Source organism: Falco biarmicus, chromosome 11 (assembly GCF_023638135.1).
Source record: "Falco biarmicus isolate bFalBia1 chromosome 11, bFalBia1.pri, whole genome shotgun sequence".
Lineage (NCBI taxonomy): Eukaryota > Metazoa > Chordata > Aves > Falconiformes > Falconidae > Falco > Falco biarmicus.
Genome location: NC_079298.1, coordinates 29,130,945 through 29,154,995, shown reverse-complemented (window position 1 = coordinate 29,154,995; position 24,051 = coordinate 29,130,945). Strand labels below are relative to the sequence as shown.

The 24,051-nt window shown below is 43.9% G+C and overlaps 1 protein-coding gene across 3 annotated transcripts in view; it reads left to right on the top strand.

The window, feature by feature from the left end:
- Positions 1-24,051, top strand: part of DNM3 (dynamin 3) — a 187,063-nt gene that overhangs the window by 129,675 nt on the left and 33,337 nt on the right. The gene's annotated exons all lie outside the window — the stretch shown is intronic.

Sequence of the window (24,051 nt, the reverse complement as noted above, 5' to 3'; positions counted from 1 at the left end):
AATCATCATGTGGAGCAAATTGAACAGGATACAGTAAAAAAAGCCTCTATTAATTTAACAGAAGTGACAGAAAGTCAGGAAATGGAGTATGCCCAACTACCATTTCATATTTTTGCACTTAGTTATTTTGGTATTTAATATCAAGCGAAGGTTTGAGGCGATGTATCCAGAGAGAAGGCTGACTAGCAAAAATACCTGTTGTTTGAGCTTTTGAATGTTTCTGTGATGCATGGTTCACCTTCCTTCACTAAGTCTGCTGGTCCGCTACATTCCTTCAGTGGAAGATTCGTTCTGAGAAATGATGCTTTGATTTTGATGTAATTGGTGCTTCTTCCTGCTTGTTTTGCATGGCAAGGCCAGGTCCCCTGAGGCCAGGGTCTTGTGCTGTCTTCTATCTCTTCATCTTTCTCTTCCTTGTATCTCCCCTATACCTATGATACCTCCATGGCTTCCAGTATAATTCTGCATCTCCTCTGGCTGCTATTTATGCAAACAATCCTCAGCTTTCTCTCTGCAAACCAAGTTTCAAAGCTACCATCGAAGGATAAATCAGAGAATCCTTGAACTGCTGGATTTTCCAATTATCATAGGAATAAACAGGGATGCTGATAATGATTAAAGAACAGTTCAAATACAACTTTAGCAGGAGACCCACCAGGGATCTGAGAATTTTAAAAAAAAAAATAAATTGGTGACTTTTCAGTAGATCAGTTCTTATCTGGGACCATCAGAAGTCATTTTACAAGGGTTAGTTACAAGAGGCTACCTAATTAATTCAGTACTAGGGACAAAATACTGTTGTTTGGGTTTTTTTCTTGCTCAGGTTTTAAAAATGATGTCAAAAAAGCCTGTTGCTGCCTCTGGTTTAATCTTGTTTTCTGTGACTTGTTTATTGTATTCATATATCTGTTACTCTATCTTTAAACAAGACAGACTAGTTGGATTTCTAAACTTCTCTCTTCCTGTCTCTCCCTTCCCCCTCAAAATATTTTGTATTTAAAATATGTTTACAAAGAATTCTTGTTCCTGTTTAAACTTGGTCTGTCAAAGGAGTCTTAGAAGATGAGAGACTTCCTTGGAAGGCAGAAGTGGAAAGGAGTCAAAATTCAGTTCTCCTTTGAGCTGGAATTATCTTTACGTTACAAAAAGAGTGAATATTATTGTTCCAAACTCCTGTAGCTTGAAATTCACCCAGCAGTCCCTCAAGCTGTTCAAGAGAGATGCTTGATGCTACTTGAGCCTTGCAAAGCACTTTGTTCCTGCAGGACTAGAGGTCCAAATGTGGACTGCAAGTCTGCCATTAAAGTTTTGAATTTTGCAGAGCAAAAGCTCCAAGACCCAGGGTACCTTAGAAGCTCCAGTGGGACCAAAATAGAAATCAGCAACATTTCATTAAAATCCTGTGTGTACTCCTCACTTTCACATCTTCCTCTGACAGTATAAAACAGTTTGAGACACACACGCACACACACACACCTTCCAGTCTTTTATTCTCTTTCAAAGATTTGGAGACGGTGGTTTTATGTGTTTTTATGTAAGAGAGACTGCCAGGAAATGGCAGCAACTTGTGTTTACTTCAGTGCTTCCCCACAGCTTTGCAATCCCGGAGTTAAAAAGGCAGAGAGGTGCCCTAGCCCCTTCCCAGACTGACCTCCTCCCTCTTCTTCATGCGCGAGTCACAGCTGGTAACTCTGAGTATCCAAGGCTTTGGCACCAGAAGTAGAAAAACTGCTGCTTAGAAATGAAAAATAGATTAATAGCGCTGTAAACCTGGAGCACGGCAGTGGGGGAGCTGGCCTGCTTTCTGTAACTGCCAGCGCAGCGTGCACAGCCCGGCGTTTGGAAGCTGAGCCCTCTGCTTTCGCGCCCGCTCCGCTGCTCGCCTGCACGGGCACTGCTCTGAGACCCAGCGCGGTTGCCCCTAGCTGGGTTCCTTCTGCAGGAAAAGCAGGAATTTGTCCCCGAATGAGACGGATTTGTTCTGAATTCTCAGCAGGGGTAAATGGCTCAGCTAAGAATACTAATTTGGGGGTTGGTGTTTTTTCAGTGTTGCTACTTAAAATGGTGTGATTACAGCGGTAATGAGGCTCAGTACTTACTCCCGCTAATATGAAGTCTCTATGACTAATTTAATCCCCTAAGCTAAGTCCAAGGTGGTCGATTCTTAAATTTTCTTCTTGCCTAAACAAGTATAATTAATATATTAAAGATCAAAGGCCAGATGTCACCCCATTCCTCCATTTCCTCACTTCACTCTGCCTGCCTTCCCCGGCCCTCTGCAGATGGGGATGTGCACTCACGTTCCTATAGTCGCTCCTTTGTTAATTACCTTTAATCACCCCTCAGTGTTGCTCTATGAGCCCCCGAGTGCTTTTGCAGTTTGCCAAGTCACCTCCTTCCCCCAGGAGATTTGCTTTTGTCAGGACGTGGGCTTTGACAGCCACCCGGATAGCAATGAATCAGTGTTTTTATTTTTCCAACCCATATGCAAGTCAGCTTGCTTGATATAAATCATACTGTGGCCAATTCACTTTGAAATGCGATATCCATTTACCAGCTGACTTTACTGCTGGGTTGCTGGACCGATGCATCCAAAAACCTCCTTTTTTAAAAAATGACTACAACTTTGTGACTCACCTTTCCAGACTGTATTTCTCAACTGTAGGCTGGTGTTTATTTTGACTGACTTCCCACTGTATAACAAACACCGTTGATGCCAGCTTATGGCAAAACTGGCGATTAAAAAAAAAAAATAATAAAATAATAGCACAGATGTTTGTCGTAACTTGCTCTGCGCACTTCACCTTGCTAGCACCGTCCGTTCCTGTCCCCCCTCTCCTCTAACGCCATCTCCTCCTTGTTTGTCTTGCTAATCTAGAAGTTCAATATTTGTTTTTAAAAAAGCATTGGGTCGTGAAACTTTCCGTTTGTTGGCACGTCGCAGGGAGCGGCTGCCATGCAAGGGGAAGCAGACACGTTCGGGGGGTTGCTTTGTGTACTGGAAGTTCAGCATTACCAACACATGAAAATCCCTCTGGCTCCTGTCCCATCCCATCCCTAGATCCTTTCAGGCCTCCTTTTCTTCTCCCTTCTGTTAGTGTCCACTGACTTCCCAGGAGCTGCTCCTGATTTCCACTGAAAGACACAAAAGCGGAATCAGAATGTTTGCGTAGAGAGGAAAAATTTGTAAACCAGCATGAATTTACAGCTTTGCTGAACTTTTTAAATTCTTTGTGAATGTCCTGTGCTCCTCTGGAAGCTGCCTAACTCAAGGGTTCAGTGAATGTTCTTTGAGTCAGTTCCTCATTTGGTTTGAGCCGTTTCCAGAACTGCATGACTTAGACTGAACGCATGTAAAAATCAATGTATCTAATATTTCCTTTCTTTTTCCCTCTTCCCTCCTTGCTGCATCCTGCAAAGGGGAACAACAGAGTAAGTTGTTTGTCCTTTTACAAAATTCTTTTGTGTCCTGTCTCAAGGGTTTTGTCAGGAAAATTGCTTTCTCTTTTGGTTCACGGAGCTCTTGCCTGCATACTCTTAACAGCAGACTCCTATTAAAAATGTGGGTGCAAAAGTGTCTTCTAGAAAGCACTTAGTGGTTCTTTGTTTTAATTTTGGGGAAGGAGATGTGTTACATGTTGCTGAGTGTTGTTTTTTTAAGGCGGTTCGGCAAGAATGATACTATAAAACAGGATTGGGACCAAAGATTATGAAGGTATAGTAATAAAGACCTTCTGAGGAAAGGTTACTACAGTCTGATGAAACTCATTACAGCTGGATTTTTTGACCATACATCAAAGCTTGTATTAATGGGCAGTTATAAAAACCCAGCACTAAAGTCTTAAATAACAGATTTGCTGGCGTTGTTGGCTAAGCTGAAGTAGATCAGTGTACTGGCTTTGAAGGTGCCTTAAAATGGATGGAGGAGGGTGGGGTCAACATTTGACTTGGCTTCTAGACCCTTGATGTGTTCCAGCTGGACAGCAGCAGAAGGGTGTGGGGTGTGGAGAGGGAGAACTGAAATATGCATGGTAGGGTTTGGGGTTTTTTTCGAAAGTAAGCAGCACATAAAAAGACAGTTTGGCTGATGTTGATCTGATAAACTAATAATCGAGCGGTTCCCAGGGTTGGGACTTTTTTAATGCTGTTTTTACTGAGCTTAAGAATGGAAATTGCACATCTCGCACTTTGGAATATGATGCAGAGAGAGACTGTCATACCACGGAAAGAATTTATACAGCTTTTGTGCTCCTCCCCCCCCGCTCCCCCCCCTTCCTGTTTTGGCACATTAACCCTTAGAAAGATGTATCGAGAGCATCAAAAGATGCTTCACAGCAAATGTTGAAAGTAGCCCCTGAAATAGCGCCTGTAGCATCTCTTCGTGAGCTCGAAGCATTTCTGGGGTGTTTGGGAAAGACCCAGGTGGGTTTTAAATCATCTGAAGGTTGGGGAATTTTGTCTGCTTTTAATTTTTTGTATTTTTAACCGGGTTTTGATCATTTCTGTCTACATAGTAGCTGGGCTCAGAAGCGCCAAAAATCTTCTGTTTTGTTGGCCTGCCTGAGGAAAGGGTTTGTTGTGGGTGTTGGGTGTAGAGGAGTTGAGAGAAGTGGTGTACTGATGGCATGGGGAGAGGGACTTTACACCGGAGGTGGTATGAAATGTAAATGTTAACTGCGTACACTAAATGGTCAAGTTAATGTTTATGATGTTTCTTTACGATACGCTGACATAAGGCTTTGCTGCTGCAGTGGATGCTGGTCTGATCTCCAGAAACTTAGATGCTCTGCCAAGGGAAATGGGGGTGGACGGGGCACCAAGAAGGCTCTTGGGGCGGGCAGAAACAGGTCTGGAGGTCAGGAGGTGCATGGACCAGCTTTGCTCTCCAGAGACCTGACCTACAGGGCACCCCAGGGACATCGGGACCAGCAGCACCTGACACGGAGTCAGTTGCTAGCATGGGGTGGGATACCCATAGGCAAGCACAGGAGGAACCTGTGAGAGCTGGTGGAGCTCTTAGCTCTCCTTTCACCCTGAGCAAGGGGCAGTCCTTGCTATAGGTTCAGAAACGTTCTCCCTCTGGCCTAGGCTGTTGGCCAGAAGGTAACTCCAGAAGAAACCTCCAGAAAAACATCCTGATCTTTCTCTTGAGCCCAGTTCCTTCCAGGGATTCTTGTATCCTTCCCTGTGTTGTGTGTGTCCCCCCTTCTCTTTCACACAGGTCATTCATGCTGGAGTCTGGAGGTTCCATCATCCCAATTAGACAGACAGAATCAACCTGCAGCTGCCTGCAGGGGCTCAAACCTGACAAACATCTTGAGATTCTGCACCTAGTGGCATGGAAAATGAAATGGGTAAACCTGAGAGATGATAAGGGAGTTTTTGAGAAAGGGTTGGGGGAAGAGAGGAATGGGGGATTGAGGAGGATGATGGTTTCTCAAAGCTGCTTACTTACTGACTTAAGTGCTGCCTTACTGTTCTGGTAGAGATTTGCTGGCTTGCAAGCAGAGCTGTAACCCTCCTAGCAGGGCTACCTGGTGCAGTATTCATACTGTGGATCATGTAATTTGTACATGTGTAAGGAACCCAAACCCACCCGCCCGTTCAGATCGTGGCTGCTTTTATACCTTGGCCTTTAGCTTTTCACTCTTAGATTTACAAAAGTAAAAATAAACATTGGAGTAATGAGTTCCTAAAAAAAAAAAAGGAGGGGGGGCGGGGAAGGGAAGTAAAGAGGGTTTATAATCATCATCAGACTACTAATCATTTTTATTTTTACTTTTTATTGTTGCACAGTCATTAACGTAAGTGAGATTTCTCTCATGGTTAAAGATAAATACATCTTCTCAAGCTTTGTTGGATCAAACCTGTGAAAGGGTCGTTTAGAATGAGGTAATGGAGACCCACCTCAGCCAGCACATGTTGGCAAGCCACGTCTTGCTAATACTAAAAGTGCACTCCCCACCACAGCCGTGTGCAGAGGAGCGGGGTTATTGTGCAGGGCGTTGTAGTTTCACTCTGGGTACCAGAGGCAGAGGACCTGAATGCTTCTGGCTGGTTTAATCCACCATTGTGAATTTGTTTCCTCCCCTGTGCATCTTCATCACCCTCATGTAAAAAATAAACAAAAAAATCCCCCTAAACACCCCTCCAGAGCCAGCTGTTTGAAAACGGCAGCAAAACCTGTAACATTCTCATGATATCCATCCTCAGTACGCTTCTGGCATTGTTAGAAGATTAGACAGGTGCTGTGTCTTTACGAAATTTTGCTTCCCAATCCCTAGGCACTCAAGCAGTAAAACAACAACAAAAAAGCCCCCAAACCCCAAAGTGACACTTTTTTGAATATAAAAAATTCACCTTTACCTTGTTATCCTTAATCCCCGAGTTAGCCAATCATTTCTGCTTAATTGGAATGACTAAACACTTTAATGCTGAGCTCAGACTTGAGAAAATGCAACTTGGGAAATAAAAATCTGATTCAATTACTTTTTGTGGTTAAAGTAACTGCAAAGTTCTTCTACTTATTTTGCATTGCTGTGCTTGCTGATACCCTCTACAAAAGAAGTATATAAATCGTATATTCGCATCTCAGTCAGTGGAGTTGTCACAGTGCAGATAATAACTGCACATGTGAGCATTCACTGAATATAAAGTCAGTTAGTGTAATTTAGTTTTAATTTTCTCTTGGGAAAAACAGAATTCCCTTTGAAAGGAGAAGGAAAATACTCTCCCTGCCAGGTCAGTTTGCCTGTTATTCCTTAAAATACTTCTTGGTGACATATTAATTGCTTAGATTCAAGTATTTTTTTCTTCTCTTTTCTTTTCTTTTTGAGTGAGGTTTAGTAAAATGCAGATTCCAGATCAGCTACTTCATTAAGAAGACCAGATGTCCTACTGCCTCTTGAGACAGCCCTGGAAAACGGGAACTTAGTAAAGTCAGGATACTCATTCTACTGATGCATATGACAACAGCTCTCTCAGTTCATCTATTTCACGCTTGCCTACTGACATGTAAATGCAGCTATAGTGCCAGAAGCCATATGGATCCTTGCATTGTAATAAGGCTCCGAGATGCTTTCTTTTTCAATTTCGGCCATGTTTCTGAAGGGTCTTCAGTTACCTCCCAGACACAAACTCTGACTCAGCCAGTTACCCGCTGGGCTGATGCTCTGTGAGTGCCCCAGCCAGGTTCAAACTGAAAGTGGTTCTGCTCTGGGATTGCTAGAGTCCATCTTTGAGTTAAGTTGCTAAACTAGAAAGTAAAGACTTGCTTGGGTTTGTTGCATAGTAGCATTTTGAGAAGCAAACTGTGCTGATATGTCAGAGGGTGAAACGGTATAGACAGAAGTGTACATTGTGCATTCACTGCTTTAACTTTTTTTTTCATTTTTCTTTTTTTTTTTCTTTGTCCTTTTTTTAACTAATGTATTTTAGAAAAGGAAGGCATTGAATTCTAGGAAAAGAAGAATCCACTTCAGTTATGACAAAAATTGGCTTTGGGCCAACTAGGTTTAAAAATAACTTTTAAACGAAGTGTTACATATTTTTTTTTAATTTTTTTTTAAATGTGGAAAAATGCCATAATTTTATAGACAGTGTTTCAGTCATTGCTTGGAACAGATGAATTGAATTTTACAATGAAGTCACGGTGTAAAAGAGCAGACCCAGTGAGTGAGCGTGCATGCGCACACATGCTGGGTCAGAAGCAATCCAAAATCCAGGGAGGAAAGGAAATGGCAGGCTGCTTTTCAGTCCCTTTCTTGCTGCCTCACTGTTTCAAGCATGTGAAAACACATATCAGATAAAAACTATCGTCTTGTTCTCCTGAATATTTGTGAGTTCAAGCAAGGACTAGGTGTAGCCTCGCTCCCCAAATGTTCCTGGAGAAACGGAGCAACCCTGGCTTGTATTCTTGTAAAAGTAAAAAGAATTGCTGGCATGAGAGAGTTAAAAATGCAGAGGCGGGGGGGAAAGAGATTCATAGTATTGCATCAGTTGCACTGACTGTAACAAGATGCAGGCTAACAGACTGAATGATTTCAAAACCAGTCCCAGCGAAGCTGGTAACTGCCTATCAGGGGTCGGGGGTTCAATAGCTGTCACAGGGTTTTACATTTCTGCTGTTAAATGGGACTGCTGACATTAAACAAGCTCCAGGAAATTTAGAAACGAGCAAACATTTTTTTTTATTTCTGTAATGTATTCATGGTGGGCTCTTTACGTTGCTTTTGGCAAGGCATCTGCATATTGAAAATATTTTTAAATTCTTCATTCTTTATGGTGCAGCTAATTTTTGCACCACTTCCACTCTGGTGAAGGATTTCCTTGAAGCTCTACAGAAAGGTGAAATCTCTCTGGTGGTGAAGTTTCAGATCATGGAGTGTGAGTGTCAGCCCTGTTCTGGACATCCAGTGAGGTTTGCCCGCGGGAAGGCGGTGGAGGCAGCCAGCCTCTAAGGATGCTTTCCCAGCCGTGGTCCATTAGCGCCAAGGGCTGGCCGATGGGGAGGAAGGTGCTTCTGGATGGTGCTGCACCAACTGCTGCCACAGAGGTCCCTTGGACCCAAGGCTGGTACCTGCAGCTGGAGTCCCTGTGTCCCAGGTCTTGTAATAGCTGCCGTCAGGAGGGTCTGATTGCCCCTTGAGCGCGACGCTGTGGGGTCACCCATGGTGGGGACCAAACAGAAGGGGAAGCTGGCTCATAAGTATCCCAAGGCTTTGGGACAATCCTAAAATATCCTTCTTGTCTTCCAAGTCAGTAAATGCACAAAAACCTACTCCCAAGTAGTAATTGGGAGTAAATAAAAATTTGAAGGATTTTTTTTCCTGCCAAAAATGTCACCAGGCTCACCCTTCCATAGCATTTACAGTGTGACAGGAAATGTAGTCATTGGACACGAGGGTGGAGGGCAGCTGGTGAGCGGCCAGATACTTCTTTTCTCTCATTTACAAGGGAAAACAAGATGATCAGGAGAAGCTGAGTGAGGAGATGAAGACATGGACTCCTGAATCTGACCAGAAGACCTTTTATTAGTCCAAAACCCATGCTTATATATTCTCGTTTGCTGTTCACGCGCAACATACTAAAATATCATTGGTTAATCAATACTGTTCACATGCTTCTTGGCTACATATAATTGGTTAATTACTAATCTACAAACACACCGAACTTCTTGCATTTTTTTTTCTCTCTTCTTTCTTATCTCTGTGAGTTTCGTGTTCTCAGCCGGCCACCGAGACGTGGCATTGCTCATCCGCTCCAGCTTTGCTTCATATCCCATTTTTCTTCTGGGCGTTCAGCCAACCTTATCTTACTTACTTTCTTCTTTAGCCTTCAAGGTCTTTCACAGGCATCGTGGCCTCCAGCACTTGCTATAAAGCTCTCTACAGCCGAGTGCTGTTTTTCCTGACTCTGTTTTGGACAAAAACTAAGATATACAATATCTAGTCTGATACGTATTTCATCATGGATTTCTCTAGCCTTTCCTACCTGTCTTTTTTTGGGGGGGGTGGTGTGTGCGTGTGATAGGTTTATAATTACTTTCCATATGCCCGGTCAGACTCAAGTCCCATGTTCTGTGTAAAATCCTCCATTCTGGAGCTGCGTTCTCTGCTCGTGTAACTCTCCTGTCGTGACACCACGTGCTCCTGTTCCATGGTCACCCCTCAGCTCCTGTCCTGCCTGTTTCCCAGCTCCACTGTGGCCTTGGTGGACTGATGCCTTCCCTGTCCTCCTCTCTTTGTTGTGTTGTACGACACTTGATATATTGAGTGCATGGATTCTGGAGAACTGGGATTTCCCACTAGGAAGAGCTGGCTATGGACATTTCAGGGTGTTTGATCAGTGCAATTCTTTGGTGACTTTCATACCCTTGTTCCTGAACACCCTGTTCCTGCAGCTGAGAAACAAGTGGTCTTACTCTGTTTCCTTCACATTCTTTCTCTTTTAAACTCAGCCTCTGCTTTGCTGCTTTTATAATCAAGTTATTTGTAACTTAAAGAGAGAATTAGGTGTCATTGAATGTGCCAGTAAGTTCAAATGATATATGTTAAATAATTCGGGCAGGTGTAAGCTGTGTGGCTGGTGAAAAAGAAGTTACCGTGAGCTGTTACACCAAGCGTCAGGCCCATATCAGACCCCTTAAACAGCAGATACTCAAACTTTCTGGTTACATTTGTTGCACAGTATTGTCTGGACCTGTTGGACAGCCGGGGTTTCTGTACCCGTGGCGGGATACCCAAGGGCGTTCAGGGATGTCGGCTAAAGAAAGTAACCCAGAGCGTGGGAGATGAAGTCGATGAGAAAAAATTAGTCCTATGCCTACGTAATTTGGCATTCAGTTGTACTTCCGTGGTTTAAAGCTCTGCTTGATTTGCAGACTGAGGTATTTTCCAGTGGAAGTGGGAACCCCTGTGTAACGACTAGAAGCCTTTCCAGTCGCAGGCCCGTTGTCCCTAGCTGTGTTCAGCAAGCGCTGTGTAGGAGTAAGTCTGTAGTTGCCTAGGACCACAGTCTGGAAACAACCGCTGTACCATAATGCTAAGTTATAGTTATTAAATAGGATTTGGCTGATTCCATTAGCAAATTCCCAGAAGCACTGTGAGCAAGACTGTCCTTATCCCTGCTGCGAGGGCAGTGAACAGAATGGCAGAGCCCAGCCTTTTATTTTCTATTCACTCTGGCAGCTGCATACAGTCAGGCATCCTCAGATAGCTCCATCTCTTCCATATCACCGGCAACCCAAGCTGGGGCTGCCACCGCTCAGGAGATGTGGCGCGTTCGTGCCAGCTCTGCGCAGCGAGGAGCTCGGTGGAGCTCGGTGGGCATAGCTCCTTGGCGTTCCTCAGCTGAAGGCTTCGGTGTCGGTAATGTTGGCTCTACGGCCGACACCGCCAGCAGGCAGCCTCAAATGTGTTGGTGCCCGGAGCTGTGGCATTGTGCATGAACCAGATTTGGTGTATTTATAAGCAGGCCAATATATAGCTCTGTGTGTACGTACAAGTAACCGATGCCCTATGCAAAGGTAAATTCTTACCCTCATTTGTAGGACTTCTTTACTTACAGAGCAATGGCTTCTGGTTAAGGGCTCACTGCTGATTGAAATGTTACACCTAAGGGAGACAGTGAGAACAAAATACAGCATTGCCTGCAGTTCTGAACACCGTCCGTGTTGCCCTTGAAATGGTGAAAATCAAGGCTCATTTAGGAATCTTGACCTTCACCTGTCTTCAGTAGTTCGAAAACATCAGCTCTCTATGTGTGCTCTTTGTTCTGTACTGCTCAGCAGGAGATACCTCTTAACCTGGGAAGTGAATGCGTAGGCTCAGAAATGGTTTGACTGCAACCAGTCCAGGTTGTGGAAGGACTGGAAGATGGGCACGGTGAAGTCAATGGCATCAACTTCCAGGGAGCTGGAATTTCACCCGCTGTGAGTGGGTGTGTTGTCCTTAGTGGTGTATGTTTTTAGGGGACTGTTGTTTTTTTCCATGCTTTCTGTAGTCTGATTAGTCTTCTGCTAAAATGAAGTTCTCCTTTCGTAGAACCAGTCCTGGCATTGACTGACTGGGGCTGTGATTTCTGCCCCATGTCGTCTTTCTTTTATTTAGTTCCATCTTATTTGTACAGTTTCTTTTGTCAGCCACAGCATGATGCCTTTCCAGCAGCTGGTTTTAATACTGTGAATAGATACTATTTGTCTAGAAGCTGCAGTTGTGGACCAGGATCCCATTTTACAAATTTTGAGTAAAAAGATGGTTCCTTACTATCAAAGAACGACATGAGAGAACCGATGGATAATTATGGAACAGTGTCCTGTCTGTGTTTTTTGTTAAAGGCTTGTCACTAGCCACTGAGTGCTTCTGGAAACAGAGGGTCTGAAGGCAAGCTACCTGTTTGTCACTGCTCTGACTAGCAGAGGATGTGGGATTTGGGGTTATTTTGTTAGTAATGATTTCTGTAAAGAAGGAGCATGATTTCTTTCACAGGAGTTCTCCCCCTCAAGTCTGAGAAGGCAGCATTACGAGTGGTTTGGAGCGGGTTTGGAGAGACATCTTCATCTTCCCTTCTTTAAAAATACCTCGCTCCAACATCTTTCGAGCACACGGTGATTTCTTTCTGCCTGTCTTTTAAGAACAAATGGTGATTAATCCTCCTGTTCTGTTTCTTTACCAGACTGTCTTCAATTCATCTCTAAAATTTGACACTAGCTCATTTGAGTGTCCATGCTTACCCGCTTGGAAGCATCTCAGCTTAGAGTATGATTGGAAATTTGCTCAAGTGGTTTTGTTGGGTTGGTTGTTCAAGTGATTTAAAATCAGTAATTCTTGTGAACTCGCCTGGATGTAAGCAGGCCTATGAAGTTCTCATCCTTTTGTTTCAGAGGATTTTACCCAAGACAGTGAGTGTGTGTGTATGTGTTTCAAAGAACCCTGGTGTCTTTGCTCTGGGTACGCTGCATGGGTTTCCCTTAGTGTATACAAGTATCAACATTTTCCCATCAAACCTCAGATCTTTTCTGATGGCATCCTGCTGGGGAATTGCATGTATTTTTAGAGATCTGTGTCTAGAATGGTCTGTGATTATTCCTTCCAAGTCTGGATCTCTTGACTGTGGTCTGCTTCACTCTCCCTTCGTAGACAGTGGGTCGATGGAAGCAGAAGCTCATCTGTCCTCAGTGCCAGATTCCTTGGTAACTGTTTGGTAGGTAGCAGGTGAGCAACCTGACAGTAAAGCAAAGCAACTCAAATTTGCAATAGAGTACTTAGACACACATCTTTTCTCTGTAAGGCTCAGGCACGTTGCCACTCCATGAAAGATAAAAGGATGCAGCACTTCTCAGTGTGACCTGTTCCTCTTTCATACGTTGCTGGGTTTTCAGGCAAAGTCATTCCTGTCTGTGCTCTTTCTAGTTGAATCTTCCATTTCGGATGTTGGAATGGTTTGCCTGACCTGAAAGATGCTCCTGTTTTAAAGCAGTTACTTACATCTTACTTGCAGCTGCGTTTTTTTCTGAGGAGCTCTTGCTTCTTCAGTATTGGTGGCCTTTATTCTACTCTTTCATAGCTTTTCTAAAAAATATATTTCATCATATATAGAAGAGCATTAAGCTGTTTACCAGAGTTTACAGACAGTCACAAATACCTGAAAGATTGTCACAAATACCCCATTCCTTCCAAATTCAATCCCCAACTGACAATGGAAAATCACAGTTCAAATATCAATGATGCTTTTGTTGCCAAGCATTTTGGTAAAAACACTACTTTACTATGGTAACTCCACAGTCCCTTGGGAATCACTCTTCAATGCTTTCAACCTTCAGTTTTTTTCCTTGACAAGTTTCTGGCTATATCCTGGAGAATTTCTGGAGTCTGCTATGGATCTACAGCAGCTTAAAATAGGGGGAGCAGCATAAACTAAAACACATTATGTTCGGTATGAAAAGGAGTAACGTTGGGCAAGGGAGGTTTCCTGTGCAAATTAAAATGTCTGCATTCACACTTAACAAGCTAAAAAATTCATTAGAGCGTGAGGTAGCATCACTAAGAAGTTGCTACCACATTTCCACTCTGCCCTCCTGGACATCTGCAAAAAACGAGGTGGTTTTGCTACAGAACGTAAGCTCTGCTTGACACAGAATGCTTTTGTTAATATTTTTACCTGGAATCTCCCACAGCAGAGTATTTTAGTCAGTCCAAGCTCAGGCATCACGGTGTTCAGATCTGGTCGTTTGTTTGGAAACCAATTTCTCTTATTTTTTTATGAACTTACTTTATTGCGTTTAAAGTCTCTTTGCTGGAAGATAAGCTTAGAAACACACAACATGCTTCCAAAATGTTATGCTAATTAAATAAAAAAAAAAAAAGAAAAGAAAAAAAACCCAAACCCTGACCCTCATAGCTAAAGAAGTTATACATTGCAAGTTATATCCACCCCTTCTTTGGACAGTACTATTTCTTGCACAGCCTGCTGTGTGTCTGGTAACATATTCCAGAGAGGCTGTGCGTGCAGCGAGTTTTTTGTTCCATTTCTTTGGGTGTAGTACAGCAGGATATTTGCATCCGTAGCATTTAGTTATAAAAGATGCAAAATGTCTTGACATCCAGGCATTTATCTACCTTGAGACTACGACTGCAGGTAGTCAACAGAGAAGCACTCTGCAATGCCGTAAAAAAAAGGATTCTGTTCGCGTGTCTTCCCAGTTTGCACTGGACATGTCATGCAAGAGTCAGACTATGAGGCAGACTTTGCGAGCAGCCACAGCACTTCTTACCGGTTTTTGGGTTTCCCGAAAAGAACTGTGCTCAGTAGGTTGTTCTGCTGCCAAAGGTTTTATCATGTGGACTGAGTATTGTAACGGAACAGACAACACCATCTTCATGTTTTTTTAGACATGTTATTTACTGGGGTTTCCCTGAAGAAAGCTTAGGGATTCTTTCCTCATGAGTCACTAACCAAGTGATTGTTTTTATATAAACTTTCCTTCAGCTGGTTAGAGTTGGAACACGGTGTCTTCTGCTCCTTCTGGGGCCTGACTTTTCTCTTAATTTCTTTTAATAGTTGTTCCTGCAGCCAACAGGGTGGTTTGAACCTGGTGGCCTTCCCCTGCACCCTCCGAATTCCATAGTCCTGACAACGGCTGGTCCAGCTGGCAGAAGCGCTGGTGGCACTCGCTGTGTCGCTGTGGGATTCCACTCTGGGCTTTCTACCTTGTGGTGCTTTTTCAGCTCTGCACCTTACTGGCGGCTTAGGGAGAACGTGTCGTTGATGAGAGCCAAACTGGAGTTTGCATTTTATGTGCTGAAATAAAAAGTTGATATTTGACTTCAGCGGCATAAAGGTTAAAAGCTGTTAAGTGCTGTGTTTCCATAATGGAGATCACTAAAGCTGGAAAGGCACATGCCTTCTCTTACGGACCCCTGAATCCTTTCCTACCCTCTTTCGGTGGCTGCAGTGGAGTTGCCTTTTGCCGGTGGAGTGGTGCAGAGTCACTTTTAACTACCTCCTTCCACTGCTTTTGGTTGCAAGCCCAAGTGATGGCGCCAGGGGCTGAGCCTCAGGGAGATCTCTGGGCAAGTCCTGCCTGTGTCAGCCAACCTTGCAGGCAGATGCTCTACAGCCTGCTGCGCTTCCTTGTGGTGGTTTGAGTTTGGGGTTTTTTTTCATTGCATTTTATTTTTTTTTTAGCCTGAGACAGAGACTAGGTTAAAATCTAGTAACTCTGTAATGTCCTTGTATGTGTGAAATTCTAGGTTATGGTCAGCACCTTCCCTTCCGCTCCCTGACCTCACTTTGGCTATTTATACTCTGCATGTACACATATGTAATTCTATGTATGTTTAACTTCACAGGTAACATCTTCTGTATATACAGATTTGTTAAAATGCATGGCATTATTTTAAGCCAAGAAGTATGCAGAGCTCTTTGAGTCATTTTCATAATCCAGGGTTGGATTTCTTTATTTTTACAGGAAGAGGAATGGTTTAGCTGGAATGAAAATGTTCATTCCACTGCATCATTAGCTACAGGCAATCTTCAGTTGGAGCCTAGCTCATTTTTCATGCTAAAGCTCTAGTAGTTTGACTATTAATCAATATGTAGGATGAATTTCTGGGGCTGAGAGAGCTTGTCTTCATGCCTGTAATTTAAACTCAACTCTTTTTTTTTGGTTGTTTTTTGTCTTGTGAAAGGAAGATAGCCAGAAAATAAATTATATTTTAAAGAGTTCACCTCCCTCTCACCCTCTTCTACCATTTCCTTTCTGATAAACACCCCAAAATTTTTCACTGAACAGATACGGAGATGTAGCTGGAGTAGCAGATCCTCAAATGTGTCATTTGATCCTCCAGTAATTCTAAAGCAACGTTCTGTTTGATGAGACTTGTCACTGACACGAGGATTATCTCAGGTATTGTACTTGGTACTGACAGTCCAGTCCAACTTGCTTTTATAATTTTAAATGTTAATTTTAGGGTCTCCAATAAAGGTTTTCTTTCCTATGTACAAGCCCATAGGAGGTGATGATTCACGTGACTGATCCTCCAGTCTGGAGGTCAGGAATGGGAAAATCATGCTTGGAAGGGCAGGAATTGTTTCTTTACACCGTGTCCCTACTCTAGTCTGACCAGGCTCCCTAAATTGCTCTGCACAGACCTCTGGAACATGCATGAGAGAGAACATCAAGAGAGCCGTATAGTCAATATAAGATGGAACATATGGAACACGAAGAGAGCCATATAGCCCACAAAAGCTGCAGAGCTATTTCAGTTTTAACTGTCTAGGGCTCTCAAACCCTGTGGAAGCTGGAAAGCAGTTTCAGTGCTATTGTGATAAAATCCTTTTGTTCTGGCTGTGCAGGTTCATTTGCCTCTTAAGGAAATAGCGCAGCAACCCTGGAAACAAGGGGAATGTATGTGAAGGCAGGCACGCAGCCTGCGCCATCGGTCATCCCAACCAGATCCCACCAGTACTGTACAAGATGGTGTTCCCTCCACTGGACCTGCAGTGCTCATAATGGAGACTACCAATGCCTTTGGTCTTTTGATGGCCACGTTATACCAGCATCTCAGAATTATCCAATGCTTAGTTAGAGGTGTTTGGGCTTTCTTTTCCTTTGTTATCGCCAGCTGATGGGCTCCCAGTCCAGAACAGCAGCTGTCATTACTCTGTCAATCAGCATATAACTGTTATTATATCCTGCTTCTGTTTTTCCAATCCCTGAAGTTACCCGTGTCTTCCAGGACACTGCTCAGTCCCCTGCTGTGCTGACAGTACCTCAGGATTTTGCATTATGGGCGGAAACAAATTTAACTGGCAAGTTCAGACTATTTTATTTCAGTAAGACAAATCCATCGGACACTTTGATGGTGAAATCTTTCAAGGCTACTGATTCTTTTTCCCATGTTGTCATTTATTTATGTGTTAGACAGTATTTTTTACTGTACCATTGTTTCATTAATAGTCATCTTTATAAACTTAATTGCCAGTCTCCTAAGGGTATCACTTTGCTGAACCAAAGATCTGTCAAGTTTCCCTTAACTGTAAAATCAGTTAGCTTACTGAGTCTGGCATGCTCTGTCATCTTTCTTTCTGGTTTGTTTTTTTTTTTTTAAATTAAAGTCTTTCTTTACAGACATGTTCAAAAGCCTTGCATACAGTCATGGTTCAGCTCACAATGCTGTATTTGCATTGCTTTTCTTCCCACGCTGTGGAGTGCGGGCGCTGCGCTGGCTGTTCCCCAGATCCAGGTACCCCGCTGGTCCCTGCCGTGCCTCTGTGCCCGCACGTGGGCAGCAGCAGCAGCTGTTGGGGTGCTGGGAGCTGATGATGGGATATGGGTTTATAGCAATGATACCTTTAGGAAATTCCACGCAATGTCCTTTACTTTTTTGAGGGTTGTGATTTATTCCCTCGCTGCTTCCCTTTGCATCTCCTGTGCTGGTTAGGAAGGAATGGTAGTGATACAGTGAGTTTTGTTTCACCTGAGACAGTCAGTGCAAGAACTGTTGTCTGTGAAAGCTTGGTAGCCAAAATACTTTGCTCTGAGGAACCCGATGGAAATCATCCTGTCAAATAGGGCTGGTGACTCAGGTTTTCCCCCGCTCTGGTCTGGATGACGAGAAACCGCCCAGGACAGCCATGAAGGGCTGGAAGGAAGCAGTAATTCCCGTTCCTGTGACACCGCCTTGTCTCCTTTGACATTATCAGTAAATTGCACCCTGGAATACAGCCTGCAGTCCCAGACCATGGTCTTTCCTCTGTGCCTCCTTTGCTGCTTGCCTGGCTGCTGACGGGTTTTCCTTTTCAGGTCTTTTCATTTTTATACTGGTTCAGTTCCCATTCCTCTTCCAACGCTTCCCAATGTGACTGCATGTTGGGAAGCGTTGGAAGAGGAATGGGAACTGAACCCTCAGGCTAGCTGATCTGTCCCTGTGGGTTTTGCATGAGCCTTCGCTTTCTCCAGCCGTGGTCATTCCTGGCTCATGCGAGCCATGGTTTGCATCGTAGATTATTTTTTTTTTGCCAACAGTCGTTGCCCCTGCACACACACACGGTATCTGTGCGTGGGTGTAAAGAAGTACATGCATTCGTAGGCTTCTGAATTTAAATTGTGCTGCTGTAGGCTGAGGTATGCTTCTGTCTGATTCTAGAGAGTATTAGGCACCGGTAAGAATTGTTTAATGTGCAATATGTAATTATCAATTGAAAAATCTGCACCCTCTCTGATGTCTTGTCAACACTTCATGGCTCAAAATGTGTAGTATCCAGAAAACTGCGGTGTTAACCTTTCCTAGTCCTTGCTGAACGCGTGAAAAATCAGTACTTTCTTGTGTTTGCATGGGATCTTTGTTCGCTGTGATTAATGGGCCACTAACAGTGTCCAATGCAAGTTCAGTGCAATGTACAGTGTCTTTGATGCCAGACATTCTACAGCACTGTGCAGAAACTAAAGCTAATAGTCGTAAGCCTGAGAGGACTGGAATGTTTTCAATTTACTTTTAAACAAATGACTTTATTGTGCCATTCTCACATGGGAGTAAATTCCACAGCCTTAGTGCCACATTAGACAAAACTTTTTTACCTGCTGGTTTCTGTTTATACTTGGAGAAAAGAAATTAACCTCGGAATTAAAAGGAACTGAGGGGAGTAGGACAGGACTATTAAACTGGGTGGGAATTTTGCCAGGGGCTTCAATGGGAGCGGAGCGGGATGCAGAGTACAGGATGTAGCTGGAAGATGATTTGTGGTGCAGAGTGGAGTTCAGGAATTCTGTGTGCCTGAAAAATCACACTCGTGAAGGGCACCTGTAGGAAAAGCTCTAAAAGTGGGTTTGCTACTCCTGAAATGTAAGGAAGTGGCTGTTGTAGTCTGAGGAAATGCCGGTGGATGTTGGGAGGAAGATTCCTGGTGCCTGCAGCTGGAGATGGATAAGACCTAATTCCTGAAAGGAACAATTCGGAAGTAGTGGGTGTCTGTAGCCACACAGGAATGACATCTCTTGACCTCAGGGAGGGGAAGTGCCTCTGAATGCACCACGTTGCTATTGTAACAGTAAAGATTTTCAGATTGAGGCAGGGAAGTTTTGAAAGAATTAGTCTAACGCTTATAGGGTGATGCAATACCATGGGTTTGTAAAAATATAGCGTACTTGCAACATACCTGTGGAAGGAACAAGGATCCATTCAGCATCGCTCTGAGTGGGAGACCCTCTAATGCCAGTAAGCGCATCATAGTCTCCTGGTAGGTGTAATACAGAACCTATTCCAGTAACTCCTTTGGATCGAACCGTGAGTGTACAAACATTAATTACTAACAGAACCAAGAATGCTGGACTATTTTTTTTTAACTGCTCGCTAGGCCTTTTTTGTACTAAAACGTTTTTTATTTCAAGGCTTTTGTTTTGTGCATTTTACCGCTTTATGGTGGTTTTATTGCTTTATAAATCCATAAGTGATCAAGAAAAGGTTTGAGTTTTATTTTGACTCATACTTTTACTTTTTACTTAAAGTTAATGACTTAATATTTTGCCTTTACTTTGGCCATACACACTTTATTAGTACTTCATGTTACACATCACTGCCTGGGAATCCAAATGGAAAAAGTGACAAGTTTAGGTGATGCTTCAGTAAATGCAATTGTAGAAGTTGGACAAATGAATCCACTCACCTGAAAACAGCTTTAGAGCCTTTTGTCTTCCTCTGATGTTTCTAAACACTGCCTGGTCTTTTCTGAAATAGCTCATCTCTGTGCAGTGGCTTCCCATAAAACCATACCTCAGTCACAGAATGTACGACGTCAATGGTGCAGATAGTTTTGTAGTGTCCTCAGAGCCCTAAAGCTGTTGCTGCCACCGTTTTGGCCTCCGGAGGAAGGTACACCTAAAGCTTTTGTAAACTGTCTAAAAGGACAGGGAAAAAGGTCTGAAAACTATTTGCAGTTCAATATAAGGTAGGGAAAGTCCATCCCCTTGGTTTCTCCTCACTCGGTAGCTTTTTTTTCCTTTTTCAAAAAAAAATTGTGTATGTTGATCATTACTGGAAAGAAACCAGTACGTGTCTAGAGGGCAACAGCTTTTCCACAGCCAAGTGCTGCCGAAACTGAGAGCAGAGCGTTCCTCGGCAGCGCTGGGAAGCCCGTCGGGGCAGAGGCAGCACCAGTTCTCCCCCCAGGTGATGGCTCTAGGTGGTTTGTTTCCATGAGCAGAACAACGGTTTTGTTACAAATGTGGATTTTGGAAAGCCGCGTTTCAGGAGCTGTAGACCCTCTCTCCCTGCGGTGGGGAAGGAGCCGTGCAGGAGAGGGCAGCATCCCTTTGGTCCAGACCAGGCTGGACACTGCTGGGCAGCAGCTCTCTATCCCAGCCCCGCAGCAAGTGCCCAGCTGCCCGTTTCAAGTGGGGAAACACAACTGAGGGGAGGGGATATTGCCAGGGCCTGAGGCTGGGTTAGCTTTCCAGACTGGGCAGGGTCAAAAGCAATTATGTGCTTTTGCCTAAGACTCCTCGACCTCTGTCTCTAACCCTCTTGCTTCCTGCCCATCTGGAAAGGCAGGGCCCTCACTTGCAAAATGTCTTGGGAAGAGAGAGGAAGAGGGAACAGGCTGCGATGGAAGCATCTCATCCCCTTTGTCTCCCACATGCCTGTCCACGGTAGGGCTATAATCTGTGCGTAAAGGTGGCTCCCTGGGGGGCCCAGTTTGGCAGGCAGACTGGGAGGGAACACGTGGTCTGAAGCCAGAGTGTGTCTCAAATGAAATGGTATTTGAATCTTGCCATGCGGGTCTTAATAATCCATGAGTCTTAATATGGCCACAAGGCTATAAATTCAGGGATTTTGACCTCAAAGTCTTTGAGTGTGTTTAAAAATAGCTCACCCATCCTCATTTTATCACTTCATATACTCTGACACAATTTTGGAACCTGCCTCCATCCCATCTAGCAGGGGAATGCTATAATTAAGAATCAGTTTTTGAAAGGCTGTTCTCTCTCAGCTTAAGGCAGAATAAGGCTTTATGTATTTTGCAGGAGATTATAAACAATTCATCAGCTAAAATTAGCAGTAAAAAGGGAGCCCCAGCTCTTTCCTGTGCTGTGGTTTGTACCACAAAGACTTAGTGTTTTTAAATCATGACAGAGCTCTCTAAAAACCTTGAAAGCATATTATGTATGTGTCACTTTGGCTCAGCTAGGAATAGTCTCACCTCTCAGCCAGAGGGCCATGGGTTCAAGTTCCATGCCCGCCCTTGGATTTAGCTGTCTCACAGTAATTTTATTACAGAAAACATTTGAAAGTAGAACCGTAGGGGAAGAAGAGTGAAACTTTTATATCTGTAACTCCACTGAGAGACGTTCAGTCGGTGGGATGATACCGTTAAACTACCGCTCGTACGACCCGGGTTTGCTCAGCAGGCACAAAGCCTCTAAGAAGAGAGGAGCTAGCTCGAATGGTGTGGCAGGTTTTTTCTCTGTCTAAAACCAGTTCTAATCCCTGGCAGTGTGTGCGTGAGCTCCTGTTCCTTGCCTGGAAGGAGTTTGCGTTTTCATTGTGCTGCCACAGGGACAGGGTTCCTGGGTCGTTTGTTGCTGTGCAAGAGCTGAAGAATGAAAGATATCAAATGAGTTTTGAGACTTTACCTTTTGCTGCTGACCGGTGACGGGGCAGGGAATCAATCCTTTGCACTGAAAACACCATAGGTCATTAAAAAAGTTAACTTGCAAAAATTCCTGGCTGAAGTGTGGGGTTGGGGATGTTTGTGGCAACAATAAAGCTGGGTGACCTTAACTGCTGGGGTAACCTCCGTACTGAGTCTGCGTGCACCCCGGGTAGGGTGCCTGTCGGCGATGTCCTTTAACTGCCCCCAGAGGAGGAGCTCAGCGTGACTTAAGGTTTAAACTTTATAGTTCCGTCTTGGTTTGTGCCAACAAGCGTGTGGTCTTATAACATGAAGTGTTTACGTTGTTTGCTTACAGACACGTGTATTAACTTAACAGAATCTCCCTGTCTCTTCAATACAATTTTCTTTTAGGGAGGGGAAAAACCAAAAAGCTTTCATTTTCTACTGGTTTTGTAGAATACTTAGAAGGGTTTTGGCATAGTTATACAAAATGGAAGCCATGTCATAAAGCAGCATCACATTTCATTTCATTTGGTTCGGAGTTATGAGCAGCATAGTTGCTCACAACTCATTTCTTTCCCTGAAAATAATTTTACCCAATAATTTTCAATTTCTGTTCTTGGGGCATGAATCCAAAATGCTCCTGGATGGGTGATTTTCTTTTGTTTATCAATAGTTGTTATACTTCAGTAAAGCTCTGTGTTTTCAAATTCCTCTTCTGATCTGTTTGGAGTCTTTTCTGCTACAGGAATGTTGCAGCTCAAATTTTTCCTTGCAGAGTTGAAGGAGTTCTTGAATGGGGAGCATGGATGGTGGTGATCATTGACACTTCACTGGGGTACAGATTCCTGCCAGAATTTGTAGACCACTGTCACTGCCTGCCGGAGGCCTTAGGGAAAGCCCATGAAAGTGCACAAGAGCTCTGAGTCTTAGGACCTGAATAATCAACTGAAATGTTTTGACAAGAACTCAAGCCAAGATATGTTTGGCATATGACTAACACCTGGGCAAGGCAAATTAGTCCTCCATAAGATGCTGGTGGTTCTTGTATGTCCACTTGCTAAATTGGATTAAATACATTCCTGTTACTAATGTTTTTTTCAGGTCAGCAATGGCTGCGGGTAGGTGCTATGGAGACTATGAAACGGGGGCAAAAGGTGGGGGGATATTCCATCTTGTCCTGGCAGGAATGTTGGCTCATTTAGTCACATCTGGGATGCGGGTGGGGTGGTCTGGGCCAGACTTGAGTGGGTAATGGTCGGTCAAAAGTGGGGATAAAGGGTGGGCTGGCCAGCTAGCCTGCGGGGGGAGGTGTCCACAAGACAGATTTCTGTACTGAGATGCAGTCCACACTGGGAGAAAAAGATTGAGAATCCTTCCCATAGAGCCTGGCTCAGCAGCGTTGACTGAATGCGAGGCAAAAGGGAGAGGAAACGATGCTGCTTCGGAGCACAGGGTTCCAACTGTGTAAAATCAGTGTGGGTGCTATTAAAATGCCATCTTCTTCTGCCTTCCCCTTTCCTTCCTTCCTCCCTCCCCCTCTGCTGTCAGCCTGGCCGAGGAAAAGTCAAATAACGTACGACTGTGTTCCTTGGCATCACAACTGCAATTTCCCTTTAGGGGCTTCAAACTTGAGAATGGGAGGTTTTAAATCTTGCTGATTCGTGCTGTTCCAGCGAGCATATGTGTGAGGAGAAAGAACAATGCCAGTTCGAAACAGAAATCACAAGTGAGAAATCACTGCTGCTAAATCAGGTGTTGCAGAGGCCAGTGGAAAAATCAGATGCTAAGAAAAGTAGGAAATTACTTTGTTTAGAGCTGGGAAGGTTAATGAGAATGAATTAGAAAGTGCTCTCTGTGTATTCGGCCCCTAAGGATTTGAGCAAAGTTAGAGGGATTTATTTACTGATTATCCAGACTATACAACTGGCAATAAGATTAAGTGAGGAATTTTGGAACATGCTGACATTTCTTATTTGCATCATTTACTGTGGCGATCATTTGTCGGTCCTGCACTGAGTTTGTGGTGAACCAGGGCTTAGTCTGGCCCAGCAGAGACGGATCTGGTACTTCTCATGGCTCGAGGGATGTGGGGGTGAAAACAGTTTAACGTCCTCTTATGCGTCTCGGAGAGGAAACATCAAGTTTGTCTGGGTGCTTATCAGAGGAGAATTTCAGAATATTTTCCTAGACGTCATTAATTATGGAAAAGAGTGCAGTTATAGGTGACACATTGCATTAGATCAACTAAAAATAAAAGACAGGGCTGTAATTTACAGCGCCCCAGCACTGGACGCTGCACAGAGCTCCCCCACTGCGCAGCCGCCTCCGCGCCAGTTCCTCCCCACAGGCACACGTGCACACACTGCCCTGCTCCTCCCATACTCACAGCTCCTTGAACCAGGCTGGTAAGTACTCAGAAGTTACCATCTCAGCTGG